This window comes from Scylla paramamosain, chromosome 1, assembly GCF_035594125.1.
Source record: "Scylla paramamosain isolate STU-SP2022 chromosome 1, ASM3559412v1, whole genome shotgun sequence".
Classification (NCBI taxonomy): domain Eukaryota; kingdom Metazoa; phylum Arthropoda; class Malacostraca; order Decapoda; family Portunidae; genus Scylla; species Scylla paramamosain.
Window position 1 is genome coordinate 6822501 of NC_087151.1, and position 10000 is coordinate 6832500.

At 43.9% G+C, this 10000-nt stretch overlaps 1 long non-coding RNA gene across 3 annotated transcripts in view; it reads right to left on the reverse strand.

Moving 5' to 3' along the window:
* Positions 1–10000, reverse strand: part of LOC135116117 (uncharacterized) — a 259797-nt gene that overhangs the window by 133466 nt on the left and 116331 nt on the right. For all 3 annotated transcript variants that reach the window (XR_010276241.1, XR_010261071.1, XR_010261163.1), the window contains exon 3: positions 9488–9567. This is a non-coding gene — a long non-coding RNA (uncharacterized LOC135116117). The remainder of the gene's footprint in view (positions 1–9487; positions 9568–10000) is intronic.

Sequence of the window (10000 nt, forward strand, 5' to 3'; positions counted from 1 at the left end):
AGATGTTTTCATTTTGAGAATACTACTATTATGCACACACACACACACACACACACACACACACACACACACACACACACACACACACACACACACACACAGTACTCAAGACCCACACTTGAGAGAATGGATGGGAAGATCTCTCTCTCTCTCTCTCTCTCTCTCTCTCTCTCTCTCTCTCTCTCTCTCTCTCTCTCTCTCTCTCTCTCTCTCTCTCTCTCTCTCTCTCTCTCTCTCTCTCTCTATAACCTGTCGTTTCTGATCAAAACTATGAGACAAAAAATTAATCAGAGATGAGCCGATAAAGACCCCACCACCACCACCATCACCACCACCACCAGCACCACCACCAGCATCAATACGAGACAAGAGGTAGATTAGTAGGTAAAGACAACTTCTGCATCTTCAACACCACCACTGACACCAACAACAATACAAGATAAGGAGGTAAGTGGATAAATGCAATATTATCAACATCTTTATCTCCACCGCCACTCCTATCAGGAAGAAGAAGAAGAAGAAGAAGAAGAAGAAGAAGAAGAAGAAGAAGAAGAAGAAGAAGAAGAAGAAGAAGAAGAAGAAGAAGAAGAAGAAGAAGAAGAAGAAGAAGAAGAAGAAGAAGAAGAAGAAGAAGAAGAAGAAGAAGAAGAAGAAGAAGAAGAAGAAGAAGAAGAAGAAGAAGAAGAAGAAGAAGAAGAAGAAGAAGAAGAAGAAGAAGAAGAAGAAGAAGAAGAAGAAGAAGAAGAAGAAGAAGAAGAAGAAGAAGAAGAAGAAGAAGAAGAAGAAGAAGAAGAAGAAGAAGAAGAAGAAGAAGAAGAAGAAGAAGAAGAAGAAGAAGAAGAAGAAGAAGAAGAAGAAGAAGAAGAAGAAGAAGAAGAAGAAGAAGAAGAAGAAGAAGAAGAAGAAGAAGAAGAAGAAGAAGAAGAAGAAGAAGAAGAAGAAGAAGAAGAAGAAGAAGAAGAAGAAGAAGAAGAAGAAGAAGAAGAAGAAGAAGAAGAAGAAGAAGAAGAAGAAGAAGAAGAAGAAGAAGAAGAAGAAGAAGAAGAAGAAGAAGAAGAAGAAGAAGAAGAAGAAGAAGAAGAAGAAGAAGAAGAAGAAGAAGAAGAAGAAGAAGAAGAAGAAGAAGAAGAAGAAGAAGAAGAAGAAGAAGAAGAAGAAGAAGAAGAAGAAGAAGAAGAAGAAGAAGAAGAAGAAGAAGAAGAAGAAGAAGAAGAAGAAGAAGAAGAAGAAGAAGAAGAAGAAGAAGAAGAAGAAGAAGAAGAAGAAGAAGAAGAAGAAGAAGAAGAAGAAGAAGAAGAAGAAGAAGAAGAAGAAGAAGAAGAAGAAGAAGAAGAAGAAGAAGAAGAAGAAGAAGAAGAAGAAGAAGAAGAAGAAGAAGAAGAAGAAGAAGAAGAAGAAGAAGAAGAAGAAGAAGAAGAAGAAGAAGAAGAAGAAGAAGAAGAAGAAAAAAGAACAAGAAGAAGAACAAGAAAAGAACAAGAACAAAAACAAGAAGAAACAAGAAGAACAAGAACAAGAAGACAGGAACAAGAACAAGAAAAACAAAAACAAAAACATTAAGATGGACAACAACAACAACAACAACAACAACAATAACACCATCCCCTACCATCCACCATCGCCATCCCCACCACTACCCCCACCACCACCACCACCACCACCACTAGCAGAACACAACAGAAGCGAAGTAAGCAATTCGTAACAAGGAAGATGGACAAGGAAAATGTCAAAAAAAAAAAGAAAAAACGCTGGTCAGAAGAAGAAAAGAAGGAAAATTTTTTTTTGTGGTAGGCAAGACACAAAAACAAATAAACAATAAGAAAGAATAAACAACACGGCAAATGAGAAGGCAGAAGAGAATGTATGAGGAAAAGTGAAGAGAATGAGAAGAAGCACACCATGATGAAGAAGAAGAAGAGGAGGAGGAGGAGGAGGAGGAGGAGGAGAAGGAGGAGCAGGAGGAAGAAAAAATGAAGTAAAATGAACTGACAAATAGGGAACAGGAGGAAAAAGAAAAAAAAAAGAGGTAGAACAAAAGAAGAAAGAAGACATATGAAGTGGTAAATGCAGAGGAGAGAATAAGAAAACACGAATAATGAGAAGGAGAAGCAGGAACAAGAAGGAGCATAAAACACTCATGAGAACACGGAATAATTGGCCCTCACTGCTGCACACGGGGACGCGTAATTAGGGAAACAGGAAAAGAAAACGGAGAGAGAGAGAGAGAGAGAGAGAGAGAGAGAGAGAGAGAGAGAGAGAGAGAGAGAGAGAGAGAGAGAGAGAGAGAGAGAGAGAGAGAGAGAGAGAATGAGGAGGATGGAGGAAAAATAAAAACAAAACAGTTGCTTATTAAAATCGGAGTAAACAGAGACATTACGAAGGTCGCGCTTGTCTTGTGCTTGAGAGAGAGATAATGACTAGGCCGTAATTAGCATGGTGCAGGTGAGGAGGAGGAGGAGGAGGAGGAGGAGGAGGAGGAGGAGGAGGAGGAAGCAGTGTTCACTCCCTTGTTTGTTGTTCTGAAAATTTTGTTTAATTTTTCATTTCATACACGTTCCTTGCTATAATGGACAAGAATGTGTTTTCTGCTAATATATACAGCATGTTCTTCTGTGTGTGTGTGTGTGTGTGTGTGTGTGTGTGTGTGTGTGTGTGTGTGTGTGTGTGTGTGTGTGTGTGTGTGTGTGTGCATGAGTGTGTCAGTGAGCGAGTATGTAGAAGTGCACTCCCTTCTTTTATGGGCTTTCACCTTCCTCTTCCTCCTCTCCATCATCATCATCTACTATTATCATTCTTCACGGAAACTTGGAAAATATATAAGTATCCCCCAGAATACTCGGCTTTAGGAGAGGAGGAGAAACGTAAGGTAAATATATATACACAAAAATAAGCGAGAATAAATTAGAGTAAGCATACATAATTCCCTCGCCAGACTCATTGCTACCTGCACCTCGGCGGGGGTCCCTGTGAGAGGTGCTTACGATTTATTATGCACAAGTGTAATTTGCTCACATCCTTTGTTTAATGCAAGTCACGAACACTGAACAGGAGAGGACGCGACATGTAGTAATAGGTTGCTTGAACGTTACTACATATGAAACACTGCTTATTTCCACGATTTGTATTCTTAAAGCCTTCTGTCAGTGAGCTACATCCTTCTGTGACTGATATCCTTCCATCCTTCAGTGAGTGAGCTACAGTTATTAATCGAAACAGAACTTTGAACGATATAAAATAAATAAATAAATAAAAGAGACCGTGAGCATGGGGGTCATGGAGGGGAGGGGGCGCCTCTCTGTGGGGGTACTGGTGGTTTGGAGGCCTGCAAGGAGAGGAGGAGTAGGAGGAGGAGGAGAAAACAGAAAATACATCTTCAAGCCAAAAATGTAACAGCATGAATAAATAAATAAATAATAAAAGGCTTTCAGTTACATAGACACAAGGTTCTCTTCGATAAATTCTGACAGAGGAGGAAGAATAAACAAAAAAATACAAAGAATAAGATGAGGAATACAAGTCGAGTTTCCAGTGACTCGCTCTGAGCTTCTGTATAGAGATTAGTGTACATTAACTTTCTCTTCTGCTCAGCAAATGAAGACACCACCAGGGGGAATAAACTAAGCTAAGTTTCCCTTCCTAACCTAACCTAACCTAAGAAATGCAGATTGCTACAAGGGAATTAAAGAGAGATTAACTTTCTCCTTTACGTAGGAAATATGGACTGATAGAGATTAACTTTCCTTCACACCTAAGAAATAAGCACTGCTAGAAGAGGATCACTTAAATAAAGACCACTAATGAGAGAGATTAAAGAACAGTAGCCTAAAAAAAAAAAAAAAAGTGCTAGAAGATTACAGGAGGCATTAACTCTCTCTGCTACTAATGAAAATAAAGGCTGGGAAGGCGAGGAGGGGAGACGGGGAGAGGAGGCGGGGAGGAGAAGGGAGGATGGGAAGGCCTGGTGGATAGGAGGAGGGGAGAAGAGGCCAGGGGGAGGCGTGGAGGAGGAAACAGTACCCGTAAACAATTCATCAGGAGTGAAAAACCAGGCACTCCGTCGGCCCGATCAGACACACCGCTGGACACTGTCGGGAGGGAAAGAAATCACGGTGGTAATTGGCCACCAGGTGCCGCCTTTACCTGCACGATCGCGCCAACATATGGGCGGCCCAGCACGTGAGGGGCGGCGCGGGAGTGAGTCAGGTGTGGAGGTCGTCAGGAACGTATTAATTACGGTCGCCAGGTTGTTGATGGTGATGGAGCGACAAGCAGGTAGCCAGGTCCAGCAGCCGTGGTGTGGTGGTGGTGGTGGTGGTGGTGGTGGTGGTGGTGGTAATGAGATCATGGTAGATAATAGTGGTTAATCGTGGTTGGCTGTGGTGGTGGTAGTGGCTGTGGTTGTGGTTGTGGTTGTAGCTGTGGTTGTGGTGGTGGTGGTGGTGGTGGTGGTGGTGAGAGGCAAGAGGCGATGCTTCCGTAAATAATTATCATGGTAGTTTTGTAGATGGTGGTGATGGCAGTGGTGCTGGCGATTTTGGCGGATGTGGTGGTGATCCAATTAGTGGTAAGGAAATGATGTAGATGGTGGTTGTGGTGGTGACGGTGGTGGTGGTGGTGTTAGAAGAAGTAGTGGTGTCCTTAGCTGTAAGATTCCGAGGTTCTCAGGAACATAAGGTAGATGGAGGCAAAATACACATGTATAAAGTATGAGTGAACGCCCTTAGTGAACGAAACATCGGCTGTTCTCTATTATTTCCTGTCACAACTATTTCTTACACCACAGCAGTACTTCCCTCGCGCCACCTCCTGCCTCCATTTACCCGCCCGCACTCTCGCAGCTAATATGAAAATACATGGAACAACAACACCGCAAACTCAACAATGCATTACACACCACCACCGCAACACAGCCTCTACACCACCCCTACAAAATACCGCTGCATTGTCTCCCTACACCGCAACACATCTTGTACACCAACCTTACAAAGCACCATTACACAGGCCCTCTACGCGACAACACACCGAGAAACACCCTTACATATAAAGAACAAAACATCCTCAACATTATCCCTGCCAAACACTCTACAGTCCCCACGTACCAATGCTCAACACTAACGCAAACATGAACACACAGATTGCTACGTCCCACACCACCTAGTCTATGCAACGCACCATACCAACCTTGTGCTGCCCTCCTCTCTCACCTGCCAGACATTGCATGTGAAAAAGGCGATAACAAGGAGCGTGAGAGCCATCTGAGCCTGGGAGTGACAGAATGAATTAAGGGAGAGTTTCAGGAAGCACCCAAGTCGGTCGAAAACTGCCCACTTGAAAACATCAACCCACGAGTCTCAAACAATTAACACGAAGCCCAACTGTGACTTCCGGCCGCAAGGTGTAGCGGCACCTCATTAAGTTTTCCCTGACGGACAGATGAGACACAACGGCCGGCGGCAACTGGTCCATTACTGTCCCCTCAAGACTACCCTGTCCAAGTAGACGTGCTGCAGTGCGCGGCTTGCTTTCACTTGATTTCATTCACAAGTCCCTCCTAAACTCATCTTCGTTCTGTCTTTCATTTAACATGCTACAGTAGGAGTTATATGGGGTTTTCAAGGGTGTTTTAGTGACTGTAGTGAAGGGTTAACAAGAATTCTGCATTGAAAATAGGAAAATTATCCCTGGGAACTTGACTAATTCCTTTTGCAGATTGTAAAAAAGAGTGCCGATGAGAGAATAAAGCGTATAATGCGGGTTTTAATTGTATACGTGATAGGAAAACTTAATAAAGCCTTAGGAAAAGACAACTCAAACATCTAACAGGACTACGAGATACTCTCCTCCCAATAGGATAAGAAAAATGAAACACTAATCCTCATTTACATTTACATAGGAAGAAGAAGAAGAAAAAAAAAACTTTAACATGGTGTAGCCTAGACCTTTTATCAGATAACGACAATCAATTAAGCACAGAAGATCAGGGTATGGCCTCCCTTCTCAGCTTCGGGCTCATTTAATTTAATACAAGGGAAATAATACAACTACTCATCCCTTGAAAGTATTTATGTATCCATTTAAAGGCAGAATGTTTCGGTGTGTGTGTGTTTTGGGGGGGGGGCACGTTACGCAGTCTGTAATCGGAGAGGTGAATCACTGGGCAAAAGTTGGAGGAGGTGCAACCCTCTGCCTGTACAGCGCCTCTTCCTGCCTGTCGGGTTTCCTCAGCCTTCCCCTTCCCAGTCCTCTTTCCTGCTTCCTTCCTTCCTTCCCTTTCGTCTCTCCTCCCGCTTCCCCTTACTCCTGGTGTGCCGGATAACATATGGCTTTCGTTACTGGAGGAGGAGGAGGAGGAAGAACCGTTGGGAAGTAGGTGGAAGAGGAGCAGAGGTAGGAACTGAGGGACGAGCAGGAGGAGGAGGAGGAGGAGGAGGAGGAGGAGGAGGAGGAGGAGGAGGAGAAGAAGAAGAAAAGGAAGAGGAGGAGGAGGAGGAGGAGGAGGAGGAGGAGGAGGAGGAGAAGGAGGAGGAGGAGGAGGAGGAGGAGGAGGAGGAGGAGGAGGAGAAAGAGAAAGAGAAGGAGGAAGAAGAAAAGGAGGAGGAGGAGGAGGAGGAGGAGGAGGAGGAGGAGGAGGAGGAGGAGGAGGAATAGGAGGAGAAAGAGAAAGAGGAGTAGGAGGAGGAGGAGGAGAAAAAGAAGGAGGAGGAGGAGGAGGAGGAAGAAAAGGTGGAGGAGGAGGAGGAGGAGGAGGAGGAAGAGAAAAAAGGAGAGGGGGAAGGAGGAGGAGGAGGGCAAGGACGAGAAGAATGTCATGTAGGTCTTCCGTTGCTTCCCTCCCTCTTAACAATATCCTTCCTTCCTTTCTTCCTTCCTTCCTTCTTTCCTTCCGTCCGTCCGTCCTCCCTTCCTCCTTTCCTTCCTTTTGCCTCCCATGAGAACATCCCCTCCTTGCCCCTTTCGCCCTGCCACGCACTGCCCAGGCGTTGAGTGTCTGAAAGTCTGACACACTGTAGCCTTACCAGTGAACACGGCACCAGGTAGCACTCTGAATTTCACCTGCTTGTTTTCTCGTGTTTAAATCAAGGCAAGTATTATCGAATTAGTTACTGTGCAATAGTTCCTGGTAACATTTTTCTTTTATTTCACTATATTCAGGTAGGTTAAAAAGTGTAAAATCCAATAAGACTACAATAACACACGAGCATTTAACATGTGCAACTAAAAGTATTGTTTCGCAGATCAGTTAACGCCTGCTTTAATAATTTTCCTCCTTCTCAGTTCGCCACACTTCATTAAGCGAGGGAGCAGGGATGGGTTACGCCAACACACTCCATCCGTGTAACTTGAGCCAGTGGAGCGAGACCCTAGGGAGAGAGGTGATCCGGGGGTCTGGGAGGAGGAGGAGGAGGAGGAGGAGGAGGGTGTGGGTCGCTTGGATCAAATGACGTCTGACTTACGCAGATTAAATATTTTACGTGGATCGCTGACAGGTTACCGGAAGCTGCCTGGCGCTCACACCGGATACCTGTAGGGCTGCATCATCCTCTCCAGGCCAGGTAACCCACTAGTCCCTGCCCCTCACCTCTCACCTCTCACCTCTCCCACCGCCTCCTTTAATCCTCTCTGTGCTGTAACCGAATGTATTTTGAGTGTAACATTTCGTATTCTCAAGCCACGTCAAGCGACTGCCTCTTTTGGTCCTCTGTGAAATTATTTTAAGTCTGATATTTCGCAATCTCAAGCTACGAGAACGTCTTTCACGCACTTCAGCAACCTACTTTCACACACTTTCCTCACTCAGTCGCTCCCCTCGCACCTCACCTCTCCCGCAGACATTTGTACACTGTGTGGGCCGCTTGTTACAGCTTCCGCCAGCGCACTTTACTATATTGCGAGCTGCCAAAACGAAATGTCTAGTTTATAATTTATTTTACACCCCCTACCGTTTTAACATTAAGGTGGTGTTATAAAGGAGGACGAAAGAGGGAAAGTCAGAGAAAATTATAATAATGGACCGGAGGGGAAGAGGAAAGCTAGTTTGACATCAAGAAGTGGAAAAAGTATGCAATGAACATGTGAATCTCCACTTTGGAAAAAAAAAAAAAAAACTCAGTGTTCTGGCCGAGGTCGCGCCGCGCCGAGGTGTCTTCAGGATCCCCGCCGCTGCTTGAACTAATCCTCGGTGCTGTTCTTGTGCGACCCGCCGAGGAGGAAGCAAAAAGTTGTGGGAGGGTCTGCGCGGTAGCAATCACAGTTTAATGCCGGGTATTCCGCAGAGTAATTTCCCATCTCCTGTGAATTAGATACGACAAAATTGCACAAATCTGAAAACTTCAGCATTAGTAATTCAGTATTTTTTTTTATTTTTTCCCCTTCATTCTTTCCTTCCTGAAGTTTTTGTGTACTCTTGGATAGATTTTTAGGAGGGTAGCGGCTTGAAAATGGGAGTATTTGAAACATAAAACAGTTACAAATACGATCTTCACTCTGATTCCCGGGACTGAAATGACGCTTTCCCACCAGAGGAGACGTGCCTGGGTGATCCTCAAGGGGGTAGTGGCGAACGTACCAGTGTGTCCTTACTTGCAGATCGAAACTTACTTCCTCATGCACATAACCGAGAGAAAATCAGAAGCGAGAAAAGACCATAAGTAAGTTCACACAGTTTGTTGGAAGTTATTTAAACAAAGTAAAGATGTTCAGATTGTGGACAATGCATGTAGACTGACCGAGGATGTGGATGGAAGGAGACAAGGCAGGCTAAAGAAGAGGTAGAAGGGCTGCATAATAGTCGACTACAGAGAGAGAGAGAGAGAGAGAGAGAGAGAGAGAGAGAGAGAGAGAGAGAGAGAGAGAGAGAGAGAGAGAGAGAGAGAGAGAGAGAGAGAGAGAGAGAGAGAGAGAGTGAGTGAGTGTGAGTGTGTTTGGTGGGGGGAAAAGCGGGGTTGTGCAGAGATGAGGTATCAGATAAAGCCTGCATCCACGACATAGCAGTAATCACATGAACACCTGTGCTATGCACTACAAGCCTCGGGGACGGAAGTCAAGGGTAACTAGACAGGAGTCACCTTTGCTTTCGGTTTTATTTTCATGATTTTATCATAGATATAATTTATCGAACTAAGCGTTGTTGCCATTGGTATCACAGTCCACAAATTTTATATATATATATATATATATATATATATATATATATATATATATATATATATATATATATATATATATATATATATATATATATATATATATATATATATATTTTTTTTTATGATTTTCTTTCCACTATATCAGCTTGCCTAGCGCTTTCCTGGTTTAGGTTTCGTAGGTTACTCCATGGAGGGTTAGTGTAGGTTGTAGTTGGTGAGGCTCCTTAAAGCTAGCTCTGCCAGAATAATACCTTAGGTTCCGGGCCTTTCATAATGTCAGGAGACGCACTTCATACACACAGGCTATCAACAAAACGTAACAAAAACTTGATCTAACTCACCCAAACGTGTGTCCGGCAGTTACTGGGCAGATTTATTCGGCTATCTTAAGAATCTTTCTTGTCACTTGTAATTACACCATCTGGAACGAGAACGAGAACACCTCAATAAATGTAAGATACAAAAAAAAATGCATGTTGCTACTTTTCCTGAGATGATGAGTGCTGAAACAAAAAAATCAATGAAACAATACAAATTTAATTCAACAAGTGCGTGTCCCAGCCAGCACAGCACAGACTGGGCACAGCTGCATGGGTACGTCCCTGACCCTTGGCCACCACTGATCCACCGGGCCAAGCTTGCTACCAGGCTGGTGGTAATGTGTGATGCATCGTTGTCACCCTTCTCATAATCAAGAGTAATTCCCCGCGGTATAATATGCAATTCTGCAATCTACCCGACTATCTGTGGATCTTACTCTGCCTATGTACTACTTGTCTGGTAAATATTCAAGAGACAGAAGAGTATGGTAATAAACCTGCCTACCTGTACACCTATATATTCTGTTTACTTCC